The sequence below is a fragment of the Amblyomma maculatum genome, chromosome 8 (genome assembly GCF_055883805.1).
Source record: "Amblyomma maculatum isolate TAMU_Amacu chromosome 8, ASM5588380v1, whole genome shotgun sequence".
NCBI lineage: Eukaryota > Metazoa > Arthropoda > Arachnida > Ixodida > Ixodidae > Amblyomma > Amblyomma maculatum.
The window spans coordinates 13,621,130-13,634,387 of NC_139351.1; the positions used below are offsets into that span (position 1 = coordinate 13,621,130).

The following is a 13,258-nucleotide window of genomic DNA, read 5'->3' on the forward strand; positions in this document are numbered from 1 at the left end:
AGCAGGGGCCCATATAAGGTAGCGGTGTGCGGGGTCCGTATCCCGTATGCAATTTAAGTAAATTTTATAGGCTAGTAAGGGAGTCCAGCCTTGTCTGACGTTCCGACAGGCTCCTCGCGAGTCGGTAATTATGTATTTTGAGTCGGAATGAGAGGCCGCGAGAGCAATCGCCACCTCTTCTGCGTGTGTTGTACTGTGGGCTCTGAAGGTGAGACCGTTAACCGTTTTGCTGTTGTGAACTACAGCGGCCGTGTACCATCCCCCGTGGTGAGGGCCGGAGGCGTCCACGTAGTATACTCCTGTTTTGTTGCCATAATGTCGGGCTAGGGCTTCCGCTCGTGCCAGGCGCCGACCATTATGATCTTCGCGTGACATATTCGCTGGCAGAGGTCGCACGCAGAGGGCGCGTCTCCACAATTCTGGGATGCGAAACCTGTCTTCCATGAGTGTGGTGTGTTGGATACGGAGTCGAGCAAGAAGGCGGCGACCCGACTCCGTTTGCGACAAACGCGTGTACTGATTTGTAAGGTGGGCCTCCCGGAGCTCCCGGAAAGTATTCACCACCCCAAGGGCCATAAGACGCCTGTTTGAAGTAGTGATGGGGAGGTCCAGGGCACGCTTGACAATTTTACGAAGGATAACCTCAAGGGCATCCTCCTCTTGTTTCCGTAGGTGGAGATACGGTGTCGAATATAAAATCCGACTGGTCACGAAGGCGTTTGCCAGCCGCAAGGCATCCTTACTTCGCAACCCCCCGCGTTTGTTTGAAACCCGGCGGACCATGCGGCCCACCTGATCCCCCACCTTACGGAGTTTGGCCAATGTAGTGTCTGATCGTCTGTGTTTGTGTATGTAGAGTCCGAGTACCCGTATCTCGTCAGCTTCTTGTATGGGACCACTGTCTAAAGATAGAGTGATTTGAGTTGTGCACTTTCGCGAGTGGCGGAGGTGCACAAATTCTGATTTTTGTGGGGAACACTGAAGACCACAGCGGCGGGCGTAGCGGTCTACTATCGTCGCAGCTGTTTGCAGGCTGGTTTCAATGTCCCCGATACTGCCATGCGTGGCCCACAGGGTGATGTCATCGGCATACAGGGCGTGCTGCACACCAGCGACACCATCGAGCTGGGCAGGCAGGTGCATCATAGCCAAATTGAAGAGCAGCGGGGAAAGTACTGCGCCTTGGGGGGTTCCCCGCGTGCCGAGTAGGTAAGGACCATGCTCATTATCTTGGATGCGAATGTAGGATTGACGATCTGTGAGAAATTGCTTGATGTATTGGAATGTGTTGAGACCACAGTCGGTCTGGCTTAGGTGGGTGAGTATAATCTCGTGTGTTACATTATCAAATGCCCCTTTGAGATCTAAGGCGAGTACTACCCGGTCATTATGGGGGCATTCGAGTGGGTCAAGGACTTCCCGATTGAGTTGCAGGAGGACATCTTGAGCGGATCTGTGTGGGCGGAATCCGAACATGGTGCCTGCGAATACATGTTTTTGTTCAAGATATTCAGATAGCCGGTCCCGCACCATCGTCTCCATTAGTTTGCCCACACAGGAGGTGAGAGAGATGGGACGGAGGTTATCTGTGTCAATTGGTTTCCCTGATTTAGGAATAAAGGTTACCAGAGCCGTTTTCCAGTCGCTTGGCAGGGGGGTGTCCCCGCGCCAAATCGCATTGATGTAGTCGAGGAGGGACTGGTATGCCGAGTCGGGCAGGTTCGTCAAAAGCTTGACGGTGACCTTATCCCTTCCCGGGGCAGTGCCTCGTTTCATTTTGGCAAGAGCCGCCCGCAGATCATGGAGCTGGAAAATTTGATCCAGCTCTGTGTTCTCTCTTCCTGCATAAGAGTATGATGATCCACGGGGGTCTTGGGCTGTACACAGATACTGGTCCCGGAGTTTCTGTGCCAGTTGTGTCGTGTTGCCAGAGAAAGCATGCATGGCTCTCTGCAAATGTTTCTGTGTTTCAGTTCGTGTTTGGGTTGGGTCGATGAGGGCTCGAAAGAGGCGTCATGTGTTGCGGCTAGACATTTGTCGCGCGGCCGTGTTGCATCTATCCACCCAGTTGGAGTCGGCGAGATGGGCCGCGTACTCAGCCGCTTTCTGGGTGAGCTCGGCAATTCGAGCTTTAAGCTTTCTGTTGTGTTTCTGGCGTCGCCAACGGCGGACGAGGCTGCGACGGGCTTCCCAGAGGTGTAGGAGGTGGTTATCCACGTCCGTAACCGCCTCTGAGAGCTGGATCTGTGTTTCATGCGAGCGAAGGTGTGTCAGCAGCTGTTGAGACCATGCTAAGTAGCCTTGCTCGGAAATGGGTGTGTTATCAAGTGAGTCAAAATTTTGCCTGAATTTCGTCCAATCTGGGATACGGGCTTGTGTTGTGGGACGTTTGAGCGGGCGTGTGTGTATTGTAATGTTAAGGATGCAGTGGTCACTACCGAGGGTTTCCTTGGTGTTGAGCCAGTCTGCGTGTCTTATGTTGCGAGTGAAGGTTAAGTCCGGACACGTATCCCGTGTCACGGAGTTTCCTAACCGTGTTGGGCAGACCGGGTCAGTGTGGAGGGTGAGGCCCAACGTGGACGCAAGTTCCGCCAACTTACGTCCGCGCGACTCCTCCTTGCGATACCCCCACAGCTGACTGGGAGCGTTAAAGTCGCCCACGATCAGGAGGGGATCGCGACCCGCTACTCTTAGCGCGCGGCTGAAGAGGTCCGCGAATGTCACGCGCTTCAGTTTGGGAGGGCAGTACACGTTGAGTACATGCAATGGCGGGTCCCTGCGGCGGAGTGGTAGGATTGTCACCATTACATAGGAATAATCTAGTTGGAGATCGAGATCCACTAAGTTGGCTGTGCATGCTTTGTGTACGAGAAGACAAGACGCGGGATCCTGTTGGAACGTCGTGTAATTTGAAAGTGTGGCGCCCAGGCCTGGCTCCTGGAGGGCAACCACGGCTGGTACAGACTCGAATGTTTCAAGGTAGAGGCGGAAATTGGCCCGCTTAGTGCGGTCCTTAAAACCTCTACAGTTCCATTGTGTTATTAATGTTGAGATGGCCGAATTGGAGGTAGAAGAGCGTCTTTGACTAAGGTGTCTCGCCATGATTGAACATTTTTGGAGGGGAGGAGGAGGGAGTGGCTGCCCCAGAGCCAGCTACCTGCGGCACCAAGGGGGTTGCGGCAGGAGCGGGGCAGCTTTCCTCATTGTCCGAATCAGTGATCCGACGGTTGAATTTTGCAGGACGGGATACGTCCCTAATGGGCCCCGACCGACGGAGGAGGCGGGGGTTGTCCGAGATGTGTTTTGAGACGACCGCGGGTATGGCAGTTATGACCTTGGTGAAGATCTGGTCCATAGCGGCCTCGATCATAGATTGCATTTTTGAGGATAAGCGTTCCTCCATCGCGGAGATCGCTGTCACGAGGGCTGGCGACAGCTCCGCATCGCTCTCCATCGCATCCGAGTTCTGTGGGCTCGGAGCGGCGGACGCCAATTTTGATTCTAAATTTTGAATTTTGTTCAGTAAAATTTCATTCTGTGCCCGGAGCACGTCAATCTGCTTTTTGTATTCCGCATCGAGCGCGGAGACGGTGAGTGGGGAAGAGGGGGGCCGGGGAGAAGAGGAGGCGATTCCCGCCCAGTTGCTCACCTGTTTGCATTGTTGGGGCGCGGATGCCCGGGCGCCGGCAGCGCCACCCGTCTTGAGAGCCGGGAAGTGGTGGTTGTCCGTGCCACTGGGCGGTGGCGGTGGAGGCGCCTTCTTCTTCCCAGGCGGCGTTTTGATGTCGGTAGCAGTAGGAGCAGGCGGCGTTCCGCCATTGCCACCTGAAGCGTGCTGCCTTGGCTGCCGCCGTTTTGCTGGGGGCTCACGGCGTTTGGCCTTGGGGCCTGGTACCTTCAGCTGGCGGAATTTTCCTGTGCAGTCACGTGAGTTGGTAGGGTGGGCTTGCCCGCACACTGCACAGGATGGAGTACATTCATGAGGTGCCTTGACCCCGTCGACGGTCGGCACCGTTTGGCCACACAGGCCGCACTTTTCGTTGTCCGGGCAGGGGCATGTGTCCGCCCGGTGGCCCAAGGTACCGCATCGCACGCAGGCCGGGACAGTTCGCTTGTACGCACGTACAAGGGTCACCTCTGAATTATAGTGAATGAATCGCGGCACCACTTTGCCCACAAAAGTGAGCGCCGCGACGTTTGATTTTCCAAGCTTGCGGATATCGGCAAGCTCTCCAGCACGCCACTGGATCTTGTTTTGGAGTGACTCACTGGTCTCGTAGTTGGCAACGGTGATGACGCCGCGACACACATCACCAGTCAGTTTCAATTGGCCGTACATGGGGAGGTGACCTTTGGGTGACTCAATTTCAAATTCACGCAGAAGCTTGTCAGCGACGTGCGGTTGTCGGGTGCCTGCGACGATAAGATTTTGCTCCCACGTGGGGAGGAGGCTGAGCGATGCTGCGGCCTGGGTGCCCAGGTAGGCCGCGAACGCTGCTCCCAGCTCGCCATGTTGGAAGACATCCTTGAGAGCGACGGTCACCCGGGGCTTCAGGATGATGACAATGTCTTCGGGGTGAAGCCGCGGAAACGGCTTTGGTTTCCAAACGGGTCCAGAGTTACGTGGGGGCCCGCCGTGAAGTGCTGCAGCGCGCGCAGCAGCGTTTTGCTGTGTTGAGGGGTCATTGAACTTGGTGTCCGCCTTCTTGGCGTTCCGCTTGCGGGAGCGGCGTTCAACCAATTTGAATAGCCTCGGGTTCTCGATGGGCGCAGAATCCGGGCTATCAGGCGCAGAAGTTGCCGAAATCTCGGACCAGGTCATGGTGGCCGGGTCGTAGCCACGTTGTAGCTGTTGAGCCATCTTGCCGCTGTTGGGCGACTCACCCACGGCCGGGCTGCGGCGCAGCCGTTAGGCCTAGCGTCGCCGCCACGACACGCAAGTGATGATCGGCCCTAAAAATGCCTTAATAGTCCCACCTGTGTGCGGGTGGTGTCCACAGGTAGCTGCCAATTTCACACAGACAGTCGCAGCTGGCTTGATGGGGTTGAGGTCGAAATTTCGTTGCTCCAGCCAAAACTTTGGTGGAGCCGATACGCTGCACGTCCTCTCGCTTCGCGCGCTCACAGCGCCCCCCAACAAGTGAGACAGATATTGCTCCTTTGCTTTGAACCAATTATTATTATTACTGCATAAAGATTACTCTCCATAAGTTCACGATAAAAACTATAGCTCTGCTACACATGCACAAACGAGCTCCCGTGCATATGGGGACTTTAGAATTTCATGCCTAGGGGTATCGATTGGATTTCAGCAGTTCAGCACAATCCGTCCCGGTATTAAAAATTCTAGAGTTCTCCGAATTCCAGAGGGCGACTACGCGGCAAGTATCCGCGTTGCCCGGAGACAGCCGGCAAGACAGCGGCACTTGGCCTCATTAGAGGTCCATTTAAGTTGACAGCTACGGCAGGAGACACCTGTCAAACCGGAGTGTCCTCCTTCGGATCCCCGTGCCTGTATGGAGGCGAACAGTACTATGAAGACAGCCCACGTGGGCGGTGCGTGATTTATTATCTGCGGACGAGGCACCAACAGCTCATAAAAACAGAGCCTAGAGATCAACAAGTGGTAAAAATGCTATCCCTATTCCGACCCAGCTTGGTCATTCTGGAGTAGACAGAGTCGACTGCTCGAGCGCCTCACAGCAGGCGAAAATTCACATCTTGACCAAGGCAATAACTTTGTAAACATTTTGCAGTTCGCAAGAACGAACCCTGGTGACCCCCCAGGCCGGAAAATTATTATTATTTTTTTTTTTTACTCAATGCAACGTTGATGTAGATCCAAAACAGGGACCGAGAAACTTGTAACCGGATGCAGAACCCCCGAAAACGCGCATTACTCCTTTTGCGTACGTCCCAGAATAGCATATGCACGCTTGCCTGCTTGTGAAGTCTTCGCTGTTCGGCGATTCAGCCCTCCGTCCTCGCCTCCACCTCCCCTCAGCGACCTCCCATGTAGCGTCGCCTTGCTGTGTGCGAAAACGCAAGGGGAGCAAATCCCGCTCTCGCTCACTCGTTCAGACGCCCAGCCGCCGAAGAGGTGGGGAGGGGGCGAGCTTGTTTATGAGAGGCTTTATGTTTATGATAGCGCAAAAACCATCACGGTTATGAACAAAAAAATAAAAAAGCACCCTTTCGCCTGCGCAGCCAGCGTAAGGTTCTTGTTACCCTTTCCTTCTCCCCAGGGCAAAAGGCGCGTGCCTCAAGGAGCAAGGTGAGGGTAGTCGAAACTGCCGACGGCGTCACGCGGGGGTCACATAGGGGCAACTGGGCACTAAAAGTCGTCGCCGACGCCTTGAAAAGGGAACGTGAGCGACAGTAAGGTACGCGACGCCGCGAGACAGTGTGTGCGTAGCCCAACCCCAATAAATGTGCAGCATTACCGGTAGTAAAGACAAAGGTCGGAAGGCGTCGACTGCTGAATCGTGCCCGTCCCAAACTAGAGCGGTAACGACAGCCACTAGCGATCCGTCGCGCGACGCCGCCGCCAACGACTGACGTCGCTGGTGCATACCGCACGGAGCGACGGGGTTCAGCGAGAGAGGGGAGCGTTTTCAGCGTTGCTCTGTTACCGCCGCCTCGTCATTCGGTCAAGGGGAGTGCGATCACGCTACATCCCGTTTCTAACACTAAACAGCATGAAGTACGATAAAACACTCATGAAATTTCTCCTAACGCATCGCATTTTAAAGGGTCACAGCGGAGCGGTGCGCTGCTACCAAGCTACTACACTGCGATGCCGACTTGCATTGCAAGCAGTGACTTTCTCCTGCTCCTTTCGACAATTAACAATATCTAGCCACATTAGCATTTTTTTTTCTTTTACTACCCTTACAAGCTTTTACTGAATTGTCTCGATGCACTCGATGCACTCGGAGAGATATGGGAGAGGCCTTCGCCCTGCAGTGGGTATAATCAGGCTGATGATGATGATGATGATGACTCGTATACACACGGATCAGTAGAAATGAGCGCGTGCAGCAGGCACCAGGTTCTTCACCCAAACCGGCCTAGGAAAACAAACTTCACACGCAAAAAAAAAAAAAAAAGCCAGTACAGAAGTTGAGCACCCCAAAGCCTTCTGCGATTGGCTGCCTCGCGAGCTCCTTCCGGGCGACACGCGAAATTTTCTAAAAACCCAGAAGCTGAGCGACAATGCTCAGGCGGCCGTCAGCCCATCGATAGCATATGCCTGTTACTTGACTCAAGTACGACAAAGCACAGCTAGGAGCCCCTGCCTAAGCACCCAGCTGAAGCGAGACAACACAGAAAAAGGAATAAATAATCTAAGGCAGAAACGGGAAATGGCCAGGCCTGTATGCGGAAAGAGAAAAGGGAATCGGTGTATAATTAAGATCCTTATCGGGGGCACGCCAATCGGTTCCATCTGTAACCGAACAGCGACTGCCGCGCACGCGCGACCAGGCAAATTATACACGAATGGGAGCCATTATATGCGTACACACACAACCGCACTTCATGGCGCCGACGCACCTGCTATACGCAAGTCACTGGGGCGCTGCAGCCGATGATGTTACTTATCCATTATCGGCCCCAGGGCCAATCGGAGGAGGCATGTGGAAGAGCACCGCATTTGTAGTAAGCTCCGCGCGTGCGTGTACCTGGGTGTTCCCGTTGCCTGTGTGCATTGTGTACAGCTGGTCAACAGCAGACATGGCAGTAATTGAATTACAGTAATGAAATTACTGTATGTAATTTAATTACTTTTCTCGGTAATTTGTAATGTAATTAATTACTTTTTCAGTTTGGTAATTTAGTAATGTAATGAATTACTTTTTGGTAGTAATTTCGCAGCAAAGTAATTAATTCCTCTCGAAATTACTTTTACGAAAGTGCGCCATCACTTCTTCAATAGACAACAAAGTAGAGTGCGCGAAAGCAGGAACGACGTGCTGCAATGCGAAGCCAGCGTAACGGATTGGCAAAAGGAGACCGAATTGATCAGAGGTATAGTCAACTAGAATACTCTGGAGAACAAGTTGTTGTTTTGTTTAATAGCTTTGCTTAGTTTTTGCATTTATGGAAACTAGAAAGTAATTTCAAAGTAATTGAATTACTCAGTAGAAGTAATTATAATGTAATTTTATTACTTTTGGGGGAGCAGTAATGAGTAATGTAATTTAATTACTTTTCTGCGATTTTCAGCGAAGTAATTAGTAATGTAATTTAATTCTTTTTCAAAAGTAATTTTGCCATGTATGGTCAACAGACCCAGCTTGTCCGACGAAAGCGGGAAAGAAACGATAAACGGCGAAGTTTTGCGTGGAGACTTGTGCCAGCTAATAACAATATTTATTGCCTTGAGCTCTAACAGGCATTCGCTTAAAAACATCCCCGGCATCACTTTTCTGAGGTAGTACACCTAGTCATAAAGGCATCATCGCCTCGCAGAAACGAATGTCGCAAACTGAGTAAATGTCATGTAGGGGGCAACGCGCCCAACCTCTGTAATATTGGCAGTAAATGTTTCTACCACCACCACGTAACGGGGGAAGAGTTTGTGCCGCGAACGAGCAAAGGCTCATTAAAAGCTCGCGCTATGGGGCAATAAACGATGACTGGTGAGTAAACTTGAGAATGACTATACGGTGTATATAATGCCTATCGCCCGTGGCTAGGTAGTCGCACGATACGCCGTTTACGGGTGTAAAACGCGACGCGCAAACACACATTCTGTCCCCAGAGGAGCGCTAGGCGCGTTTGCCTCGTTGGTTCCCGCCAAGACATGGTTATATTGCTAGAGTGTTATTATTGCAGCTTGGCGCCGTGTCGGCACGCAGCGCCGAGCATTAGCCTGGTCCGGTAAATGGCGCGGCGCAGTTCCGGGATATATATCCATATTGTACACACGCGATCGAGAAACGCATATCACGTGGCTTACTTGCCGATCGTTTAAGCAGAAGCGGCCGAACGCGAGGAGTTGCGGGCGAGAGTCCAAGTTTTCTTTCCCGGATAATTGTATTTAGCATTCGCGTGCGACGAATAAACCAGACACGTTGGACTGGCGAGAGCAATACGAAGCGATGAATGGTGCAGAAAAGAACGCCACGATTAATCAAGTCTAACCTAAAACGGATAGCTTAGGCGAATGCGGTGGCCGTTAGAACAGGGGCCCTGGCCAATCATGAGTACGGCTCGCGCGATGATGGACCAATTACCAAAACGTCAAGCAAGCGACCGGCCAATTAGTGATCGCACGTTAACATCGCCCCCTATGTGGTGGTAGGTACCATACGACACAAACTAGCCGCACCATGCCGTGCCCATGTTATTACACGCAACCAGAAAAAAAAAAAAAAAAAAAATGACATCGATCACAAAAACGTATTTCAACGTCACGTTATCTGTTGCACCAGTGTGCCGGCGTCCGTGCCTGCAGACATAAATAGGAGCTGTTTTTATTATTGTCTATCTTTTATCATGCCCCAAAAATTCCGAAACGGTTTTCTTCACTGCACCTGAAACGATCGAAAATCCTGCAAAAAAAAAAAAAATAATAATAATCTTGAAATGAAATTTAATGACCAGTAGGTACAGCTGGCATACAGTATTAACAACTTTACAAACGACCAGCGGCGCAAGCAATCCTTTTTTTTTTTTTTTTTATGACATTCAGGCAATCCACGCAGACGGGCTTTGTCCTGGTTTCAGCAGAAGCGCGCAACCTTGAAACGCGAAGAGCATCCAGGCTTTCTTTTTTTTTTTTTTTTTTCTTTAAGCGGCAGTCGTTTTCATCGAAATTCGCTGCAGTGCCGCTCTCTCCATTCCGACGACGCGAAACCAGTAAGGATGGCATGGGAAAGCCGGCTGGCCTCGCGCGTGCCCCCGCGACGACATAACCGCAAAGTCGGCTTCGCCGTCAAGCGCGACCATGTGGTGCGATGCCGAGAAGCTGCCTACAAACGAAACGAAAGTGCTTTTCGGATGAAAGTTTACGTGTGTTTCAAAACCAGTTCCCTCGCACGAACACTTGGGCAGCTGCACAGATGACGTGACAACGAAGTGGACCGATGAGCGGCTACAGATGACGCGTAGACAAGGAGCAGACGACAGATGCTGGATGCGAAAAACAAAAGATCAAATGAGGCGACGCTCGCCCGGCGGCGTTGGAGTTGCTGTGGTAACGCTAAGCTTTGAACCGTCGACGCTAAAAGGGGCAGGAAAACGGCAGAAGTTCAACTCACCTCTCGTTCGAGGTTTCTCCGAGAAGCGAAAGAACAGGACGTCTTTGGGGCGCCGACGCGGTGATGATGCCGTCGGAGTTCGTCCCGTCCCCGAACGAAGCACGGCGATGGAGCACAACACACGCGCGCACGCACGCACCGCCGAACCGCGCACCCACCACTCTTGGCGCTCGCGAACGAAAACAAGAGCGTCCCGACGCTCGTGCGTTCAACGCCGACGCCTGCACGTGCTCGAAGACACACCCACACGTTCACACACGGCACTGGAAACGATGCAAATGTCGCGCACTCGGCGCCCGCGTCGGCGGAGACAGTAGCACGGGTTAGGCCTAGCGCAGCGTCACTAAGCGCGGGGAACGCTCGCCGTCGACGAGCAGCCGGCACGCACTGAAGAAGAAACGGCGGCAGCGCAGCCGGCCGCCGCTGAGAGGGCGCCACCGCACGGATGAGCCGGCGCTGCGGCGGCGGAGTCTGCGCCGTCTGCTTTGGCTGCTTTGGCGGCGTAGCAGACGACGCGCGTGGGCGAAGCTTGTTTGCGAAACAGCCCAAGGCGCGCTATATTTTGACTAAAGTGGGCAACCCACGCCGGTGCCTCGCTCTATTTATTAAATTTCGATAAGAGGCGCCAGCACGGGCAGCCTGGCTTAAGTTATTGACTTCCTATACGGCCGCGAAGGCGGAAACGCGACTTAAGAAAGCAGCGACTTGTGTATGGAGCGTAAAGTGGATGAAACTTAAGGAAGAAAAATATATATACGGAAACGGAAGTCCGTTAAGACGTTGTAAAGGGGCTGCCGATTGCAAGTTTGGGGCGAGACAAGGAAATATTCTCTACCGGGAACCAGCCTTTCGAGTTTCAGTTCACTGTGACCGAAATTCTTGTATCACTGTAGCAATTCAGGAAACTCCTTCGACAGTGCCCACGGCAAAACAGAATATAACATACTGAGGACTATCAGACTGACAGATTGTGGCGTGAGGTCGAACTTATACATTCCTGTAAACGATAAACATTTTATATCTTCCGAGAAATACTGCAGTTGCGTGAGTGAACGAGGATATCATCAGCAAGGACAATGACAGTAGACAGTGAACCAGTAGAGAATGATATTGTTGACTGGAACTTTGTTGGTTACCATTCGATTACATCAGTTTCCTGTCATTCTTATTATAATTTGTCTGCACTCTCTGAAGAGTAATTTGTTCTTAAATGTTTAAAACTGTCGAATTGGATTGACCGCATCGGCGACTTGCAGCTCCACTTGCCACAGAACCACAAAATCATCAAATGCCTATCTCAGAGGCAGCTCGATTAATCATCGCCAGATTCCGATGTAGCAATATACAATCACTTCGAAAGGCCAGGTTCCCATCCCTCCGCGCTTTCTGCAAAAACCGCATGAACAACCGTTTCTCAGTAACGCCTTTAAACGTTCCGCTCGTCTCCAAAACTGAGTTTGGCATATCACGGACCCATCCTCACTTTCACCTGCGTAGAAACAGAACACTGCGTTGTTTTAACAATCGTAGCGATCCACGAAGTTTGAGATGGGTTTCCCAGAACAGTTTCACAGATGGTTTCGAGCGGACATGAATGAATGCGGCCGGCGCGGAGCAACCGGATTTGAAGCAGCAGTTACAGCCAGGGGTTCGCGCCATTAACGCGACCGTTACAAATGGATGGCCGCCCTGTGGGTGCCCGTTTAACCGCTAGGCGACACGGCGTCGAAGACCCTAAGCGCACTTCCGCTCTTTAGTTGGCCCAGTGAACGATTACAGCCGCCCAACTGGTTCGTTTAGCTCCCCTCGTCTTACGCGCTGTAAGCGCGCAGATCAGATATCCCTCGACTGCTGTCGAGGCAGCTGAGGATTATGGGAGAGGTCGCGCAGCGCGCACTGACATTTGATTCCCACTGCGCGCGTAGCCTGCTGCATGGGAATCAAAATTACAGCGACGGCACGGGATGTGCACTCAGAATTTGTCACGCTTATAAGCGGCCCGTTTAACTATGCGGTTAACGTCACTCTTACTTGCGCTCTCCACATCCGTAGCCGTGTCCCTTACGCTTCATTCACTCCCTGTTACGTCTCTTCCCTCGCGCGATTAGGTTCTCGCGTTAGGACCAAAGTTCTGCGTAGAACCTCGGCTTGACAAAGTCGAACTTTTTTCCTATGTGAAAAAGAGTGCGGGAAAAGCGGACGCTGAAGACAACGGGCAGGGGCGTTAGTGAGGGCGTCGATGTTTTAAAAAGAGCCCCGAAGAAGAGAACTATGATCCGAATGGCTTTCTTTACTCATAAAGTGTCTATTTGGCACGACGGTCTTCTCTGCAAGCAAGTGAGCGCCGGAGTGTTTGGCTATGAGACACCCTGTTTAACGACAAGCAGGCTGAAAAATAAGAAATGTCAGTAGGTGCAGTGTTCCAACCGGAGGCCAATATGCCTAGAGAAATGAATGAACGAATCAATTAATTAACCAACTGATGAAATTAATTAATAGGAAAGTGCAGATCCAACCGCCCGTTAGACTTTGAGCGTAGCAACACACACGTGGGCTCCTTCCGAGCGCTGTCTCCGCGAACAAACCTGAAGCAATTTCTTGCGTGCACGAACAAGCGACCTCTGCCACCGAGCGCCGAAAACAATGCTTCCGCAGGGGGCACAGCGAACGCCAAAGCGCGGCGTCGCTGCTAGAGTGGTTTGCATAAATTATAGCAGGCGCAAGACGTGACGCTTCTTCTTCGTGCGAGCGATGCATGGAGTATACGGTTCTCATTTGCGATGACGACTCGTCAGACAGAAAACAATGAAGCGGTGTGTTGCACTCGTAAGCCCGCATAGTACATGCGTGCGTGCGTTTAGTCCCGCGCAGTAGCGAAAACGCAAAGAGCAACCGTGGCGAAAGCGAAGGGGCCTGCGACCTGGGCCAGGTTATACCTCTTACAGGGCTCCCGTTTTTCGTGCACAAAAGACACGGAAAGGTTAATTGGGCGC

The 13,258-nt window shown here is 52.2% G+C and overlaps 1 protein-coding gene across 1 annotated transcript in view; it reads right to left on the bottom strand.

Moving 5' to 3' along the window:
* LOC146180565 (protein O-linked-mannose beta-1,2-N-acetylglucosaminyltransferase 1-like) overlaps positions 1-10,655 on the bottom strand; it is a 255,118-nt gene extending 244,463 nt beyond the window's left edge. Inside the window, exon 1 of the mRNA XM_084576075.1 lies at positions 10,266-10,655. The gene's annotated coding sequence lies outside the window, so the exon portion shown is untranslated. The remainder of the gene's footprint in view (positions 1-10,265) is intronic.
* Positions 10,656-13,258: the final 2,603 nt, after the last annotated feature.